General features: G+C 42.4%; 1 protein-coding gene across 1 annotated transcript in view; it reads left to right on the top strand.

Annotated features, from left to right (window-relative positions):
• The window catches only part of LOC126481764 (dendritic arbor reduction protein 1-like), a 191,124-nt gene that overhangs the window by 68,995 nt on the left and 103,138 nt on the right, over positions 1 to 18,991 (top strand). The gene's annotated exons all lie outside the window — the stretch shown is intronic.

The following is an 18,991-nucleotide window of genomic DNA, read 5'->3' as shown; positions in this document are numbered from 1 at the left end:
TAATTAGTTCTAAGTTCTAGGCGACTGATGACCTCAGAAGTTAAGTCGCATAGTGCTCAGAGACATTTGAACCATTTTTTGTTGTTCACCACTATTGTATCATCTTTGGTGATGGCAGTCAGTTACAGTCTGATGATGGCATTGGAAGCCTAGAAACCTTTAATTACTTAAATAAATTAATACTATAGGATATCCACATTTTCGTATTTTTCATTAATATATAAAGAATCTATAACCAAATAAGCTCCTTGCCGCGGTATTGCCGAGTTATAACGTAAAATTCGTAATGCTTTAGTAGGGCAGTGCTTTATAAAGGCACAGCTCCACAATTTTTTTAAAACAGTATGAAATGTGTTTCCCACCTGTCTGTTGCTTCCCTGAAATAAGTAACAAAAAAGGTTGGATTGTGCCTTGGATAAAGGTATGTAAGCTTTTTCCTATTCTGTTACACAGTGAAAGTGCATCCATGTTGTACCTTTCTACAGTGAGAATGTCAGAAATGTCAATTAAAGATCTGTCCCCCGTGAATTTCTGTCTTATGAATTATGTTTGTCCGAAATATGTCTGCTGTTGAATGCAATTGCTGCCTGGTTCACTGAGCGCGCTAGCGATTAAAAAAATAATGACACACCACAGATTACCGAAATCAGATTTGTCACACCAGACTTGACTCCGTAGCCCTGGTCTCTGACAGGCGTCTAATTACCGTACATGAATTTCCACCTCCCGAATTAGTTTTTAATAAATCGGTATTTTATACCAGAGACATGCAACGTAACGGAAAAACTGTGATTTAAAATGTACCTTAATCTGTAATTATAAGCTTCGCTAAAGACAGGACCGAGTTTATGGCACGAATTCCACAAGGGTAGGGAACTTTCTTTTAATGATAATCTTGCCGTATATCGATCGACAGAAAGCGATAATTTGTTAATGGACCAAAATTCGCCGATTATCTTTAGATCTGACACTCGCCGCTAGCAGTTTACCTGTGAGCGGGTGTACGACGGCGCGCAGCTCCCAACCCCCTCCGTCCAAGTGGTTAGCAAGTGTGTGAAGTTTAACGAATGAGCTCTCGAACGAATAAATATTACGCGGACGCGCGCTGCATTAAAATGACCGGCTGACTGGCTTCTAGGCAAACACCAGGCACAATTTCGTAACGCAGTATTCGTACCGCGGAACGTTCTTATGCAGATTGATTCGTTATATCGAAACCGACACAACAGAATCGAATAAAATAGTAGAAGTGCAGCATAAGAGTGGATGCGTTCGTCATGCAAATCCGGGCCCAAATGCTGTCATCTCGCTTCATTATCACTTGTCGGATCGTTATTGTAATAACTTGTGCTCCAGATGTAGGGCGCTGTGAAGACATTAAAGTCCAATTTAAATTTATCTCGTTGTAGATTTAGACGTTCGAGATGCTAATGGGACCGGCAAGACAGCTCGAAATTCGTTTGCGCGCTATATAAGAGGGCAGTTCTGTGGGGCAATCGATGCTGGAAACGTTGGAAACCGCTTCAGTAAATGCCTTCCTATAAGGCGACTAGACGCTTACTTATCACGAAAGTAAACCGAAGGTATCGGAGCCTGACGCCAGTATTCAATACTCAAATCACTGAAATATTGTGAAGGCCAGCAATAAACGTCAGTGGAGTTGAGGGGATTTCCTGCGTTACAAGAAGTTCCGAGCCTCGGAATGTTGTTTGACTGCACTGCACGGGGGCTGTCTGACATCAGCCCGGCAGCTGTGGGATGAACAGTAGCCTCCACCAGTGGAGCAATAAAACCGTAAGCGAGTCATAACACTTCTACAGCGAAGCTACACGAATTGCTTTGGACTGCGGAGTCTCGTCTCTGCACCTATTCGAAGCTATTACAGTAACAACTGAGAGGTTTTCGTGCCAAGCCTCTCTCATTCCAAGATTTTTCTTCCACTACCCACTTGTTCTTTTCCTCTCGGTAATATCTAATTGAAAGCAAGGTCATTAGGAATGGTAAGTTCTGATCTAACTTAATGAACTGAAAATGTAGCAACATGTAGTGTACGATAATATAAGCCAATGCAACGATATTTTTGTGCTCTTAAACGAGGACCAAAGAACATGAAACTACTCTTTTGACGAGCGCGGAGCATCTAACTGATACATATAAAAGACATTTTGTTGTTGTGGTCTTTAGTCCTGAGACTGGTTTGATGCAGCTCTCCATGCTACTCTATCTTGTGCAAGCTTCTTCATCTCCCAGTACCTACTGCAGCCTACATCCTTCTGAATCTGCTTAGTGTATTCATCTCTTGGTCTCCTTCTACGATTTTTACCCTCCACGCTGCCCTCCGGTACTAAATTGGTGATCCCTTGATGCCTCAGAACATGTCCCACCAACCGATCCCTTCTTCTAGTCAAGTTGTGCCACAAACTCCTCTTCTCCCCAATTCTGTTCAATACCTCGTCATTAGTTATGTGATCTACCCATCTAATCTTCAGCATTCTTCTGTAGCACCTCATTTCGAAAGCTTCTATTCTCTTCTTGTCCAAACTATTTATCGTCCATGTTTCACTTCCATTCATTGCTACACTCATTACAAATACTTTGAGAAACTATTTCCTGGCACTTAAATCCATACTCGATGTTAACAAATTTCTCTTCTTCAGAAACGCTTTCCTTGCCATTGCCAGTCTACATTTTGTATCCTCTCTACTTTGACCATCATCAGTTATTTTGCTCCCCAAATAGCAAAACTCCTTTACTACTTTAAGTGTCTCATTTCCTAATCTAATTCCCTCAGCATCACCCGACTTAATTTGACTACATTCCATTATCCTCGTTTTGCTTTTGTTGATGGTCATCTTATACCCTCCTTTAAAGACACTGCCCATTCCGTTCAACTGCTCTTCCAAGTCCTTTGCTGTCTCTGACAGAATTACAATGTCATCGGTGAACCTCGAAGTTTTTACTTCTTCTCCATGGATTTTAATACCTACTCCGAATTTTTCTTTTGTTTCCTTTATTGCTTGCTGAATATACTCCCTTCCCAACGACTGCTTCCCTTTCATGTCCCTCAACTCTTTTAACTGCCATCTGCTTTCTGTACAAATTGTAAAAAGCCTTTCGCTCCCTGTATTTTACCTCTGCCACCTTCAGAATTTGAAAGAGAGTACTCCAGTCAACATTGTCAAAAGCTTATAGAGGTATATGCATGCGTATTCAAACACAGAGATATGTAAACAGGAGGAATACGGCGCAGCTGTCGGCAACGCTTATATAAGACAACAGTGACCGGCGTAGTTGTTACATCGGTTACTGCTGCTACAATGGCAGGTTATCAATACTTAAGTGAGTTTGAACGTGGTGTTATAGTCGCCAAACGAGCGATGCGACACAGCAGCTGCGAGGTAGCGATGAAATGGGGATTTTCCCGTGCCGCCATTTCACGAGTGTACCGTGAATATCAGGAAACGGGTAAAACATCAAATCTCCGATATCACGGCGGCCGGAAAAAAGATACTGCAAGAACGGGACCAACGACGACTGAAGAGAATCGTTCAACGTGACAGAAGTGCATCCTTCCCGCAGATTGCTGTAGATGTCAGTGCTGGGCCGTCAACGAGTGTCAGCGAGAGAACCATTCAACGAAACATCATCGATATGGGCTCTCTGAGCCGAAGGCCCACTCGTCCACCCTTGACGACTGCATGACACGAAGCTTTACTCCTCTCCTGGGCCCGTCAGCACCGACACTGGACTGTTGATGACTGGAAACATGTTGCCTGGTCGGGCGAGTCTCACTTCAAATTGTATCGAGCGGATGGACATGGAGACAGCCTCATGAATCCATGGACCGTGCTTGTCAGCAGGGGACTGCTCAAGCTGGTGGAGGCTCTGTAATGGTGTGGGGCGTGTGCTGTTGGTGTGACAAGAGACCCCTGATGCGTCTAGATACGTCTCTGACAGGTGACACTTACGTAAGCATCCTGTCTGGTCACCTGCATCCATTCTCGTCCATTGTACATTCCGACAGATTTGGGCAGATATAGAAGGACAATGTGACACCCCACTCGTCCATAATTGCTACAGAGTGGCTCCAAGAACACTCTTATGAGTTTAAACACTTCCTCTTCACAACAAACTCCCCAGACATGTATATTGTTGAGTGTATCTTGGATGCTTCGCAACGTGCTGTTTGGGAGAGATCTCCACTCTCTCATACTCTTACGGATTTATAGAAAGCCCTGGAGGATTCATGGTGTCAGTTCCCTCCAGCATTACTTAAGACATTAGTCGAGTCGATGCCACGTCGTAATGCGGCACTTCAGCGTGCTCGCGGGGGCCCTACACGATATTAGGCAGGTGTACTAGTTCTATGGCTCTTGAGTGTAGCTTTTTGGGTTGGCATATTCCTTCTGTGTTATCTTCGTTAAAAGAAAAGAGAGAGTTGTATGACTTTGAGGGGTGGGAAATCCAGAGCGAGTTGTACAACCACTTAATCGGACAGTATTTTCTTCCTGCCCTCACAATGGCCCCTTTCTGTTGTGTCTGTTGAGTAGAGAACGCTGTAATGGGTGTACATGTAGTGCAGTGTCACGTTTTTGTAATTGGAGGAGAAAATATAAGGGCTTCAAAATACGTGGGTGATCAAGCAGTACCGTCGAAGTCAAAAGAGAAGCAAGAAAGACATTAAGTGATGAGAAAAAGCAAGAAGGAATTGCTAGATAACATATTCGTAGGTAGAACAAGTAAAATCATTTCTGTATCTGTTAAGTACGAGGTGCATTCAAGGTCTAAGGCCTCCGGTTCTTTTCTAATTAACTACTCACCCGAAATCGATGAAACTGGCGTTACTTCTCGACGTAATCGCCCTGCAGACGTAAACATTTTTCACAAGGCTGACGCCATGATTCCATGGCAGCGGCGAAGGCTTCTTTAGGTGTCTGTTTTGACCACTGGAAAATCGCTGAGGCAATAGCAGCACGGCTGGTGAATGTGCGGCCACGGAGAGTGTCTTTCATTGTTGGAAAAAGCCAAAAGTCACTAGGAGCCAGGTCAGGTGAGTAGGGAGCATGAGGAATCACTTCAAAGTTGTTATCACGAAGAAACTGTTGCGTAACGTTAGCTCGATGTGCGGGTGCGTTGTCTTGGTGAAACAGCACACGCGCAGCCCTTTCCGGACGTTTTTGTTGCAGTGCAGGAAGGAATTTGTTCTTCAAAACGATTTCGTAGGATGCACCTGTTACCGTAGTGCCCTTTGGAACGCAATTGGTAAGGATTACGTCCTCGCTGTCCCAGAACATGGACACCATCATTTTTTCAGCACTGCCGGTTACCCGAAATTTTTTTGGTGGCGGTGAATCTGTGTGCTTCCATTGAGCTGACTGGCGCTTTGTTTCTGGATTGAAAAATGGCATCCACGCCTCATCCATTGTCACAACCGACGAAAAGAAAGTCCCATTCATGCTGTCGTTGTGCGTCGACATTGCTTGGCAACATGCCACACGGGCAGCCATGTGGTCGTACGTCAGCATTCGTGGCACCCACCTGGATGACACTTTTCGCATTTTCAGGTCGTCATGCAGGATTGTGTGCACAGAACCCACAGAAATGCCAACTCTGGAGGCGATCTGTTCAACAGTCATTCGGCGATCCCCCAAAACAATTCTCTCCACTTTCTCGATCATGTCGTCAGACCGGCTTGAGTGACCCCGAGGTTGTTTCGGTTTGTTGTCATACGATGTTCTGCCTTCATTAAACTGTCGCACCCACGGACGCACTTTCGACACATCCATAACTCTATCACCACATGTCTCCTTCAACTGTCGATTAATTTCAATTGGTTTCACACCACGCAAATTCAGAAAACGAATGACTGCACGCTGTTCAAGTAAGGAAAACGTCGCCATTTTAAGTATTTAAAACAGTTCTCATTCTCGCCGCTGGTGGTAAAATTCCATCTGCCATACAGTGCTGCCATTTCTGGGACGTATTGACAATCAACGCGGCCTCATTTTAAAACAATGCGCATGTTTCTATCTCTTTCCAGTCCGGAGAAAAAAAATGGGAGGCCTTAGAACTTGAATGCACCTCGTAAAGTGAAGAGTACAGCTGCGAGAAAGATAGCATTTGAAAAAGTTAAACACTTACTAACAACTAAAAGAAATCGAAATGAGTTGAAAAGATCTGATAATGTTATGTCTGGAGTGTAGCGCTGTGCAGCAGTGAATTATGGTCAGTTAAAAAAAAAAAAAAAAAAAAAAGAGGAAAGATATTTAGAAAGTTTTGAAATGTGGCTATGGAGAAGAATGATTATGGTAAAGTGGATTGACAAAGAATCAGGAAGTAATGAAGAATATAGGGTAAGAGTGAAGATTATTGGGAAATGGACAAAATCGTGGCTTGAATATGCAGGGTGCTACCATAAGAGCGTGCAGAAATAGAACTGGATATAGAGAATGCTTCACGGAACAATTTGAGGTAGGGAACCTGGGGTCGAAGAAGCCAACTTCAGGGGATATGATCGTGAAAATGACCAAAATTTGAAAAAAAAATTCTTGGTCTATAGAAAAGAGTGCTTCATGCTAATTTCAAAAAATGTGTAGTTTATTGACATTATAGTTTTCCTTTCGTTCTAAAATTGAGGTTGAACGTAATGTAGCACAGGGGCCACGATCATCTCTAAGTTTGAAGTGCGTCAGAATACGTGATGCATTATTTTCTTCTTACTTTTTTTCCGTCGTTAGTTACTGATCGTTAACGCAGGTCTATTCTAGAAGGCACTAACTCCCGGAACCAAAGTAGGGCATGTCTAGAAGGCAATGGTTAGAATGTAAACAAAGATCTGAGAATATATGATTTCAGAATTTCATAAGTTTTGTAGTTATTGTGTGTTGTTTTGTTTCTGTGTATTTGTGTGTGTGTGTGGGGGGGGGGGGGGGGGGTTCTTGTGCTACAAATGCAGAGAGTAAAGGAATTTAGCCCCAAACGAAAGTTTTCGCGGCAACCACTTCCAAACACAACCGAATAATACACATCAGTTGCTTTAAAAGTCGTCTGCAAAAACTGTGTCTACAGGCAGTGCTTCTAGACGTAAACTTTCACTTTCTGAATGTAGTAAGAACAAGCCTAGTAGTATTGTGAACAGCAATAACAACGGAAATATTATTGTGAACCTAAATATGCTGTCAAGACTTTTGAAGAGTGCTGTGAAATGTAAGTATTGCTATTGTGAAGATAGTATTGACGTTTCTGAGGAAATTTCAGCAAGGAATGGTCTTTCAAGTCGGTTAGTGATTGCCTGTAACTCTTGAAAGACGTCCAGTGATACTATGACATCGCCAGTAACTGACAGTCGACATTACACTGTAAATATTCAGCTTGCTCATGCAATGGAATGTATTGGAAGGGGAAGGGGAGCTGCCCAGACTTTTCGTGCAGTGATGGATTTGCCTCCACTTCTGCACTTCCACTGAGGTTTGACAGATACAATAAATTAACACATAATGCTTTATGTGGTGTAAGTGAACACTTAATGAAAAGAACAGCAGAAGAAGCGGTAGCCTCGTTTGAGAACACAGACATTGTAGCAGCATTTGATGGATCTTGGCAGATGAGAGGTCATACTTCTCCGAATGGGGTCGTGACTGCCACATTTCTTGAAACTGGTAAGATACTAGATACTGAGTATGTAACAAAGCATTGCCAATGTTGTTCAAGTACATTTACTGGCACCCATGTTTGTGTAAAGAACTTTGGTGGCCCAAGTGGAAACATGAAACGATAGGAGTTCTAAACATATTTAGAAGTTCAGAGGTCAGTCGTGCTGTGAGGTATGTAGGGATGGAGACTGTGAAGGACGCACCACTGTTGTTAATGACAGGCCATATGGGGACACTCTGATAGAAAAGCTTGAATATCTTGGGCATGTACAAAAAAGAATGAGAGCTGAGCTGAGAAAATTATGTAAAGACTTCAGTGGAAAAAAACTGTCAGACGGAAAACACATAGGTGATCCAGGTCGTTTTTGACTCAATATAATGGACTTGCAATAGGGAGAAATGTAGGAGGTTTGGAGAACATGAGACGAACCATTTGGGCAACATGGTTTCACAGAGTGTCAACAGATGAAACCCCACAGCATGGTTTGTGTCCAAAAGGGGATGATTCATAGCGCAAGTACTAGTTGAGCAATGCTACAGGCATACAATCTACCCACAAGCATTCCTTACCACTTGCTGTAATGGAGGCAATTAGGCCTATATATTATGATCTGGCAAATAAAAATCTACTTAGGAAATGTATGCATGGTATCTCTGAGAATGAAAATGAAAGCTTCAACAGCTGTATATGGGAGAAAATACCCAAAACTGTATTTGTTTGGTTGACAGTGCTGAAGATTGGTGTAATGGATGCAATAATAACATTCAGTGATGGTACAATTTCAAGGACCAGTGTTATGAAGAAATTGAACATCCAGACCGGAAGGAATATGGCTTCAGCTCTAACTGCTATTGATAAGTGGTGGATAACTGAAGCAGAGACAGCTGCAGAAGCTGCTACCAATGCGCCAAGGATAAAGAAAAGAATGAAGAGAAAGAGTATGGAGGATAAGGAAACTGGAGGACAACTGGCGTATGCAGCTGGAATGTTCCAAACGAGCATAGTGGTTGCGATTTATCGAAAACTTAAATTTTCGTCATTCAGATACACTTTTCTCATATAGGACTGAAGTTAAACTCACAAAAATTGGTACAGATATTTAGAATTACCTCCTCTACCTCCCTTGGCTAATATTTCCTGAAACATTTAAAACATGGTGATGTATTCGGTGATATTTGAGCTACATTTTTAAATATTTTTGTTGTAGCTTAATAAATTACTTGTCTTTTTCAGAGATCGGTATCAGGGAAGGAAATTGGAGGCATAAAACACTTATGTGAATGTTGTCTGTACTCTGATTTTTTTCCAATCTGTGCAGTCAGTGGCTCCAAAGAAAATGATACCGCAGTGAAATAATGTTCCGTTTTTTATACTATTATAAATATTGTTGTCAGAACCAAAATATGATAAATATCTCAATGACTTTTTGGGAAATGCTTTGACTGATGACCCTAACTGTGTGAAAGAATTTTGAGCTATCTCTCATTTATAGATCAGTTGCACTATGAGGGTGAAGATAATGCTCAAAATGCAGCCCGTTGAGGGGCGTGTCACTTAGGGAGGTATGGAAGTAAACCTGTCTAACGCTTTGTCTAGCGTTACATTTTTCCAGCTTATTTACAACTAACATGCCCACAAGTTTATACCTACTTCGGTGTTTGTTTACATGAACACTGTTTATTTCCTGCAAGGAAACAAGGAATTCCCAGAAGTGTAGCTGCCTGTGATATGATTCGAAACACACCAGGGATACATGTCAGGGTGCGTAAGAAACTTGGTCGCAGCTGTCACGCTTGCATTGAGACTTTTATGGCCGTCAGTTTCAGCAGATTTTGTAACATACAGTACAAATGGTATGACCATTGTGTCAATGATGGTATTTGCAGTTAACTGTAACAAATGTAAATTAAAAAAACACAGTAATGTGATTTTATTCCTATTATTTCGTTAAGCTGGCTTCTCTGACTCCAGGTTCCCTGTCTCAAATTGTTCAGTGGAACATCTTTTACGTCCTGCTGAGTTTTAGCACGCTCTTACGTAAACATCCTGTATAATGTGTAGGAACTGTCTGCAACAAAGAACTGTAGAGTCGAAAGTAGAAAAAGTGAAAGGAATAGTTAGGAGCGAATCGGAACGATGGATAACATTAGAAGAGGACGAACGTAGAAACAGATGGAGATACTCAGAATGGGACGCGATGCAGAGCCCACAGTTGAAATATGTCGTAAGACAGATACGCTAAAGAAGAAAAAAGAAGGTGACTGAAAGGGGTGCGTTAACCCGGTGCCGTTATAATTTCACCAAGAGGTCCACCACCCTTAATGTCCTCAGCCTAAAGACGGATCATCATCATCATCAACAGTATCATTGCGCCGATTCCTAAGACACTGCAAGGAAGTTTGGAATTCAGTCTGTAACAGTGAAGCAAAGCGTGGTGATCAAGAATTTTACGCCGCCACTTCACTTCCCCTTGTCAGACAGATGCTGGCGGTGAAAATTTCTTACATAACCGGGAATCCAAACGGCCACTTCGACGAGAGTCACGTCACCAATGTCATCTGCAAAGGCGGCAACGTAGTAATTAATATGTGTATCATTCAGGTCACGCAATGTGTGTGCAAATTACTAACGAATACTGGAATCATAATATATTCTGAAAACATTTCCACTGTTGAAATGCGTTTTGTTGTAAAGAATGGCGACTGGGGACACTTAATCAGTTTTCACAGTGGGCAGCAAAATAACTAATCATAGTGACCGAAAGATAAAATCTTATGACCCACAAATACTGTACAGGTATTCATTCTGAGAGCTCTCGAACGCTATGCTGCAACACTACTGGACTTCAAGGACAAAAATTTATGTTACGGAATGAATGTCCGGTCTTGCGAAAGATATCTCAGAAATTAATTCACGAGCAAGCTTCTGTAGACAAACGTTCTCTTCTCGCTCCGTCAAGTAAGTGGGACAAGTGACAAAGATAACATCAGTAGATCGCGTGCATGCAACACAGGGGCTTGCACAGTACACAGACGGAAGTGTCAAAGTGACACAGCAGGCATCTCGATATGGCGATATTTAACGGGTAAGCTCGAACAAAATGAGGTACACTAGCAAGTAATCGAATTTACTTAGTATACATACGAAAGAATTGAGTGTGCGCATTTGGGAAACTTCCAGGCAGATTGAAACTATATGTCGGAGCGAGACTCAAACTCGGGATCTACACCTAATACAGGCTTCAAATTATTTTCTTGGGTTATCTCGCCCCAGAATGAAACTAAAATTCGTTCCCATTCTCAGACGTAATAAGATTTTCTTTTGTAAGGCAAATGTGAGAAGTGGAAATTCTTTCCCATATGTACCCAATTGCGATTCCCTCCGCCCCACTAACATCTCGGCTGGTGTTTGGCTGAGAAGTCCCTGAGAGCCCAGTAGGTTGTCACTCGAACGGGCCACTTTAGGCGGACGAACGAAAAGCAATAAAAATATCCTGTCACTTTATACCCTGAGTACGCATACGATCTGGATTTAGCAACCGTTGCAATAGTGACCAGCAACAAAGTTGTTCTGCATGGCTAATAAATATAGAACCGGACGATCTGTAAGTCTTGAATCATCAGTTATCGAAATAATTATGTCTCGGTACACTGCAACAAAGAATAGTCTTGTAAGACGAATAATAACAAAAAATCTCAAAATATTAAGTCTATTTTCTTTAATCTGATGGCAAAATATCACTTCCCTCATTCAACTTCTTTGTGCCCCAATGAAATACGCTTTTCAGACTTGCTCCATTACTCCTGAAGCCCGGTGAAAAGTCCACGTTTATGTTTTAAGTATACTGATCCAGACTACATCCAAACTGTAGTGCAATTCCAAGGAAGTTCGGTGACTTTCGTGTCCACAATTTGAGCAACCAATTCTGTTAAATCCTGCTAACTTTATTTGAAATACTATCCTATGGCCCCTGCGTCGTGGACAGGACCGATGCCACTCTACAGGGTGATTCCCTGATGATACTACAAGTTCTCAGAGAGGGTGGAGAAGGGTAAATGGATCACTTTCAGGTAAGGTACCCTTGTACGGAAATGACCGATTCCAAAGTTATAAGCGAAAATCGTTCTGATACCTGTGACAGTGGAATAAACGTACCAGTATTGTTGATGCTAAGATTGTAGGTAAGGCAACTTTCATAGATGGTAGTGTGAACCAAAACAAGAAAAAAGAGTCTGATAAACATGGGCTCTAAAATGCATATCTTAAGAGCTATGAGCACTTGTTCATCTTTGACACTGTGAAACAGATCTCTTCAACTGCACAAATGCTCATATATAAATAATGGTGGTATTTACTGGACTTTTTTTCTTATTTAGCTCTATAATACCTCCTCCAAAGTGTGGAAATCAAAGAGTTTCAAAAAATGGCTCTGAGCACTGTGGAATTAACATCTGAGGTGATCAGTCCCCAAGAACTTAGAACTACGTAAACCTAACTAACTTAAGGACATCACACACATCCATGCCCGAGGCAGGATTCGAACCTGCGACCGTATCGGTCGCGCGGTTCCAGACTGAAGCGCCTACATCCGGTCGGCCACCACGGCCGGCTCAAACAGTTTGCCGTTAAGAGATGACTTCCTCATTATGGATCTGAAAAAGTGCTCATAGTTCTTCAGGTATGTGTTTTGGAAGCTATATTTACTGAATATCTTTTCTGTTTTTGGTCCGTAATACCACCTCTGTAAGTTGCCTACCCCACAGTCTTAGCAAAAAAGGTACCGGTACATGTGTTAACTTGATTTTCACTCACAACTTTCAACTCGGTCGCTTCCGTACCAAGATCCCCTACCTCAAATTGTTATATTTCCTCTTGTTTGCCATACTTGAAAGTTTGTAACATTATCACAGAATGACTCTGTACACAGAACAGCACCGATCACGGCCATTTGCTATTGTGCTGTGCAGCATACCAGTACTCCAACACTTTTCCCAAACACACGCTTGGATCTTCCAATAAAAAAAAAACGAAAAAAACTTGAAAGACGGTTCTAAATTATCCCACAACATCTGTGTCTCGTCGGCACACTCATCTCGCAAATGCCGTGAGCCAGCCAGCTACCGCACGTACAGACACTCATCTAAATCCGCATAGTGTTGGCGCAATCGTTCTTTTGATCAGTATGTGGCTCCTGGGCTGTGTCACGACAGTAATCAACTGAGTTAAATCACGGAATAGCAAATCCCCCTTTCGTACGTATCTGTAACTGCATTCCAACGGAACTGTGGATAAGTGAATGCTTCGCTGCCATTCAATTTCTTTGAATTATCAGAATACTGAATCGGTTCCAGCGAGTAAAGAAAATGTAGTGATGGATTTGTGACATATATTAATTACTGATAAATAATAAACTTGAATGCGGCAACTGCAGTTAATTACAAGCAAAAAAATGTGGTACTTCAACAGCAAGAATGTATCTTAAGTACGTTTACTTGTTTTATTTCCTGAAAATTTCTCTTATTCTGGACCACAGTTGAATTGAAAACTGTTTCAACGTCACTACTTAGAGTTATCACTTTGAGAGTAGCAGAACGCTGGCAATCGGTCTTTAATGGGAGCGCCGTGGTGCATTTTATTAGCCGATTGTGTGCAGATTGTGGTGGCGCATGATTAGAAAATACAAACGCTAATAACAGAAAAAGACTAGGGCAAAAGAGCGCGCAGAGGTCGCGAGGCAACGAATGATCTGTAAGCCAGAATTTCCTTCCCGTTGTGCGTATTGAGTGTTGCCGAACAGGATTGGGCGTATTCTGGCAACGACTTTCAGAAATAGTCACCGTTTTGCTTCCAAACCGAAGAACATGCAAATGTTCTTCACGCCAAAATTCATAGCTAAGTGATCGGAACACCAGCCCCCCCATCTCTTCTACGCAACACTTCCGGCCTCCCTTGCAGTCGACTGGCCAAATCAGAATGTCTGCCCCATTTGTAACTTTTGTTGGTATTTTGTGATACCGTCTTTTCTGACACTAAAAGCAACCCACACCCTCCGAAGCTGTAAGCTGTAAAATCATTCCTTGAATAGTGCTTAGTTTAGTTTTTATGTCTTACAATTTGCACCTTCATAATTTGTTGCTCCGTAAATCCTAATGTCCTCTGGCTCGGCAATGGTTTATCACCATTCTGACCAACACTTTCTTTCACTGTTATTCTGATCAAGCCAGATTAGCAGTGTGTATTGACACACCACGAGGCATAGCGCTTTCCTGACATTGTCACTTTAGAATAACGTCATCACCAGTGGGCAGCGCGAGTGTAGTTCCTGCTGAAGCAATGCCTGAACTTACTTCCCACTACATATTGTGCACGTTCCTATTTCCTCAGTTCCATATTCTGTCACAAAACTCGCTGTGATGACTTACAAATAATTAACTTGACGTCACACATGCAGTGCAGTCGTAGCCAGTAGCAAGTCCCAAAACTTTTGACAAAACAGTACCGTGTACGCCATGGTGGCGTGACACCTACGTAAGCTCAACGGACAACAAATTAGTCATCCCTAGAGAAATCATTAAAGCATCTTTTTTTTTTTTTTTTTTTTTTTTGTCATCAGTCTACTGACTGGTTTGATGCGGCCCGCCACGAATTCCTTTCCTGTGCTAACCTCTTCATCTCAGAGTAGCACTTGCAACCTACGTCCTCAATCATTTGTTTGACGTATTCCAATCTCTGTCTTCCGCTACAGTTTTTGCCCTCTACAGCTCCCGCTAGTACCACGGAAGTCATTCCCTCATGTCTCAGCAGATGTCCTATCATCCTGTCCCTTCTCCTTATCAGTGTTTTCCACATATTCCTTTCCTCTCCGATTCTGCGTAGAACCTCCTCATTCCTTACCTTATCATTCCACCTAATTTTCAACATTCATCTATAGCACCACAACTCAAATGCTTCGATTCTCTTCTGTTCCGGTTTCCCCACAGTCCATGTCTCACTACCATACAATGCTGTACTCCAGACGTACATCCTCAGAAATGTCTTCCTCAAATTAAGGCCGGTATTTGATATTAGTAGACGTCTCTTGGCCAGAAATGCCTTTTTTGCCATAGCGAGTCTGCTTTTGATGTCCTCCTTGTTCCGTCCGTCATTGGTTATTTTACTGCCTAGGTAGCACAATTCCTTAACTTCATTGACTTCGTGACCATCAATCCTGATGTTAAGTTTCTCGCTGTTCTCATTTCTATTACTTCTCATTACCTTCGTCTTTCTCCGATTTACTCTCAAACCATACTGTGTACTCATTAGACTTCATTTCGTTCAGCAGATCATTTAATTCTTCTTCACTTTCACTCAGGATAGCAATGTCATCAGCGAATCGTATCATTGATATCCTTTCACCTTGTATTTTAATTCCACTCCTGAATCTTTCTTTTATTTCCACCATTGCTTCCTCGATGTACAGATTGAAGAGCAGGGGCGAAAGGCTACAGCCTTGTCTTACACCCTTCTTAATACGAGCACTTCGTTCTTGATCGTCCACTCTTATTATTCGCTCTTGATCGTCCACTCTTATTATTCGCTCTTGGTTGTCGTACATATTGTATATGACCCGTCTCTCCCTGTAGCTTACCCCTACTTTTTTCAGAATCTCGAACAGCTTGCACCATTTTATATTGTCGAACGCTTTTTCCAGGTCGGCAAATCCCATGAAAGTGTCTTGATTTTTCTTTAGCCTTGCTTCCATTATTAGCCGTAACGTCAGAATTGACTCTCTCGTCCCTTTACTTTTCCTAAAGCCAAACTGATCGTCACGTAGCGCATTCTCAATTTTCTTTTCCAGTCATCTGTATATTATTCTTGTAAGCAGCTTCGATGCATGAGCTGTTAAGCTGATTGTGCGCTAATTCTCGCACTTGTCAGCTCTTGCCGTCTTCGGAATTGTGTGGATGATGCTTTTCCGAAAGTCAGATGGTATATCGCCAGACTCATATATTCTACACACTAACGTGAATAGTCGTTTTGTTGCCACTTCCCGCAATGATTTTAGAAATTCTGATGGAATGTTATCTATCCCTTCTGCCTTATTTGACCGTAAGTCCTCCAAAGCTCTTTTAAATTCCGATTCTAATACTGGATCCCCTATCTCTTCTAAATCGACTCCTGTTTCTTCTTCTATCACATCAGACAAATCTTCACCCTCATAGAGGCCTTCAATGTATTCTTTCCACCTATCTGCTCTCTCCTCTGCATTTAACAGTGGAATTTCCGTTGCACTCTTAATGTTACCACCGTTCCTTTTAATGTCACCAAAGGTTGTTTTGACTTTCCACCTTTCCGACAATCATATCTTTTTCGATGTCTTCACATTTTTCCTGCCGCCATTTCGTCTTAGCTTCCCTGCACTTCCTATTTATTTCATTCCTTAGCGACTTGTATTTCTGTATTCCTGATTTTCCCGGAACATGTTTGTACTTCCTCCTTTCATCAATCCACTGAAGTATTTCTTCTGTTACCCATGGTTTCTTCGCAGCTACCTTCTTTGTACCTATGTTTTCCTTCCCAACTTCTGTGATGGCCCTTTTTAGAGAGATGTCCATTCCTCTTCAACTGTACTGCCTACTGCGCTATTCCTTATTGCTGTATCTATAGCGTTAGAGAACTTCAAACGTATCTCGTCATTCCTTAGTACTTCTGTATCCCACTTCTTTGCGTATTGATTCTTCCTGACTAATGTCGTGAACTTCAGCCAACTCTTCATCACTACTATATTGTGATCTGAGTCTATATCTGCTCCTGGGTACGTCTTACAATCCAGTGTCTGATTTCGGAATCTCTGTCTGACCATGATGTAATCTAATTGAAATCTTCCCGTATCTCCCGGCCTTTTCCAAGTATACCTCCTCCTCTTGTCATTCTTGAACAGGGTATTCGCTATTACTAGCTGAAACTTGTTACAGAACTCAATTAGCCTTTCTCCTCTTTCATTCCTTGTCCCAAGCCCATATTCTCCTGTAACCTTTTCTTCTACTCCTTCCCCTACAACTGCATTCCAGTTTTACATCGGATCAACGTTTACGCTTCTACGGCATCTTAGTGTGTTCTGAGTCGGAAACTGATGTCAGCCACTTGTTGTTTGTGTGTCCCAAATGTGCCAGCGAACGGATGGACTTTCTGAAGACATTCATTGCTGACTATGGGATACCATCTTCCTCAATCAGCTACTTCTCTTTTACTTGCCAATGACGTTCGCCTTTATAAAATGATTGTTAAGTTACTTAAGAATACCGGGCACAATCTGTAGGTTATAATGGTGTACATATTCTAATTTTCCGTCTTGATTCTGAAGATATTTCGGAAATGGCGTGAACTGTGACTCAACAAAATTTTAACTACTCTTTAACCTAACTGTTGCAAAAGTATAGCAGATACAGCTGTGAAGGTTTGAGATTTTTCTACTTGTAAACATACATTTCTGTGTTCTTTCATTTCATTCTGTGTACATTATTACTATGTGTTCTCGATGGCTAAATCGAGTTGCTACTCGGAAGGCCAAATACAGTGGTATCCAAAATTAAAGCAACAAACCGCTATTTTCCCGTCCCGTCTCTAATTCACGATTATAATCATTCAAGCTGTCAATAGATGTCGTGTTCTGCACGGAAGATGGCATTCCGGCCAACGGACAATCACACCAACGGTGATGTCGGGGCACCTATCAAACTGAGTTCACAGTCGCTATGTACACGGCCACAGACGGTGCAGTGTGGCACAGAGAAGAAGCCTACCAGGCTCTCTGCGATAGATTGCCATACGAAGAATGGAAGCAGGACAAATTGATGAGCCCGATAGCTTAATGTGAATCATTCTGTTGTTTCTCTGATGTGGCTTCAGTTTATAGAGACCGAAACTTTATTTCGAAGACGAGGTCAGGGCCGACCACATACGGCATCAGCAAGAGAGGACCGTTATTTGGCTGTAAAGGCACGACGGTGCCTTCTTAGTACTGCGCGGCAGCTGACAATTGACCTCCCAGCATCCACTGGACGTGTTGTATCGAGGTAAATGGTGATCAGAAGCCTTTGGCAGAGTGGCCTTTACTGTCGGAGACGTGCTGTATGTCTACCTCTGAGGCGTCTTCACTGAAGGGAAATTCTGGAGCTGAGTCGTTCACATGCCACTTGGACATTCGAACGGTGGGCCAATTTCTCTTTACAGATGAATCCCGATTTGGTCTGGAGAATGAATTACGATGGATTCGCATCTGGAGAGAAAGTGGGACACGATTTCGGGACCCAAGCATTGTGTAAAGAGACCAGTATCGAGGGCGATCGCTAATGGTGTGAGCAGGGATTATGTTGACCACTCGAATACATCGTCATGAAATTGTACGAGTGAACCGGCAAGGTTTAATTGTTGTCAGGTATCGTGACGAGATCTTGGGACCTCGTGCGAGGTGCTGTGGGTCCAGACTTCGTATTAATGGACGATAATGCTCGACCTCACAGAGCACGGGTGGTTGACGTTTTCTCGGAAACGAAAGATATTGCACTCATGGCGTGACCACTTCGCTCTCCTTGTTTGAATCCCATAGAGTACATCTGGGATGCACTTGGGTTGCACCAAGTCACCATCCACCAACCACTCTCCAAGACTTGCGAGAAGTTCTGTGGGATGAATGGGCATTATTGTCTCGACATGAGATTGATGGCATCTGTCGCATTAGGCCCTACCGCTGTTAGGCCAACATTGCTGCCAGAGGCGGTCAAACTCCACACTGAACACATTAACCAGCTAAGTGCAGATCCATTAAGTTGGAAGAACGAAGAAACTTTTTGTCTACCGTTATGCATGTTTCAGTTGTTTACGTTCTGTATTCTTTACATTGCTTTTTTTAAAAAAAAATGGTTCAGATGGCTATAAGCACTATGGGACTAAACATCTGAGGTCATCAGTCCGCTAGACTTAGAACTACTTAAACATAACTAACCTTAGGAGATCACACACATCCATGCCCGAGGCAGAATTCGAACCTGCGACCGTGGTGGCAGCGCGGCTCCAGACTGAAGCGCCTAGAACCGCTCTGCCACAGCGGCCGGCGTACATAGTTTTCAGTTTACTGTTTTGTGGCAAAATAAATGCAACATTGCAAACTTTCGGTTTGTTGCTTTAATTTTGGACTAAAGTGTCAATTAAAAGTAATGGCAATGGAAGCGGCCAAAACGAGTGTCCCTTTTTGCCACTCGGTCACGTCTTCACATTTACCCTTGTGTACGCACAACGTCCACTTGGAATATAAATATCTCATTAGCCAGTACTGCCTTAACCTCACGAATAGGCAGAG

Source organism: Schistocerca serialis, chromosome 5 (genome assembly GCF_023864345.2).
Source record: "Schistocerca serialis cubense isolate TAMUIC-IGC-003099 chromosome 5, iqSchSeri2.2, whole genome shotgun sequence".
Taxonomy (NCBI): Eukaryota; Metazoa; Arthropoda; class Insecta; order Orthoptera; family Acrididae; genus Schistocerca; species Schistocerca serialis.
Note: the sequence above shows the minus strand (reverse complement) of the source record. Positions and strands in the feature narration are given on the sequence as shown.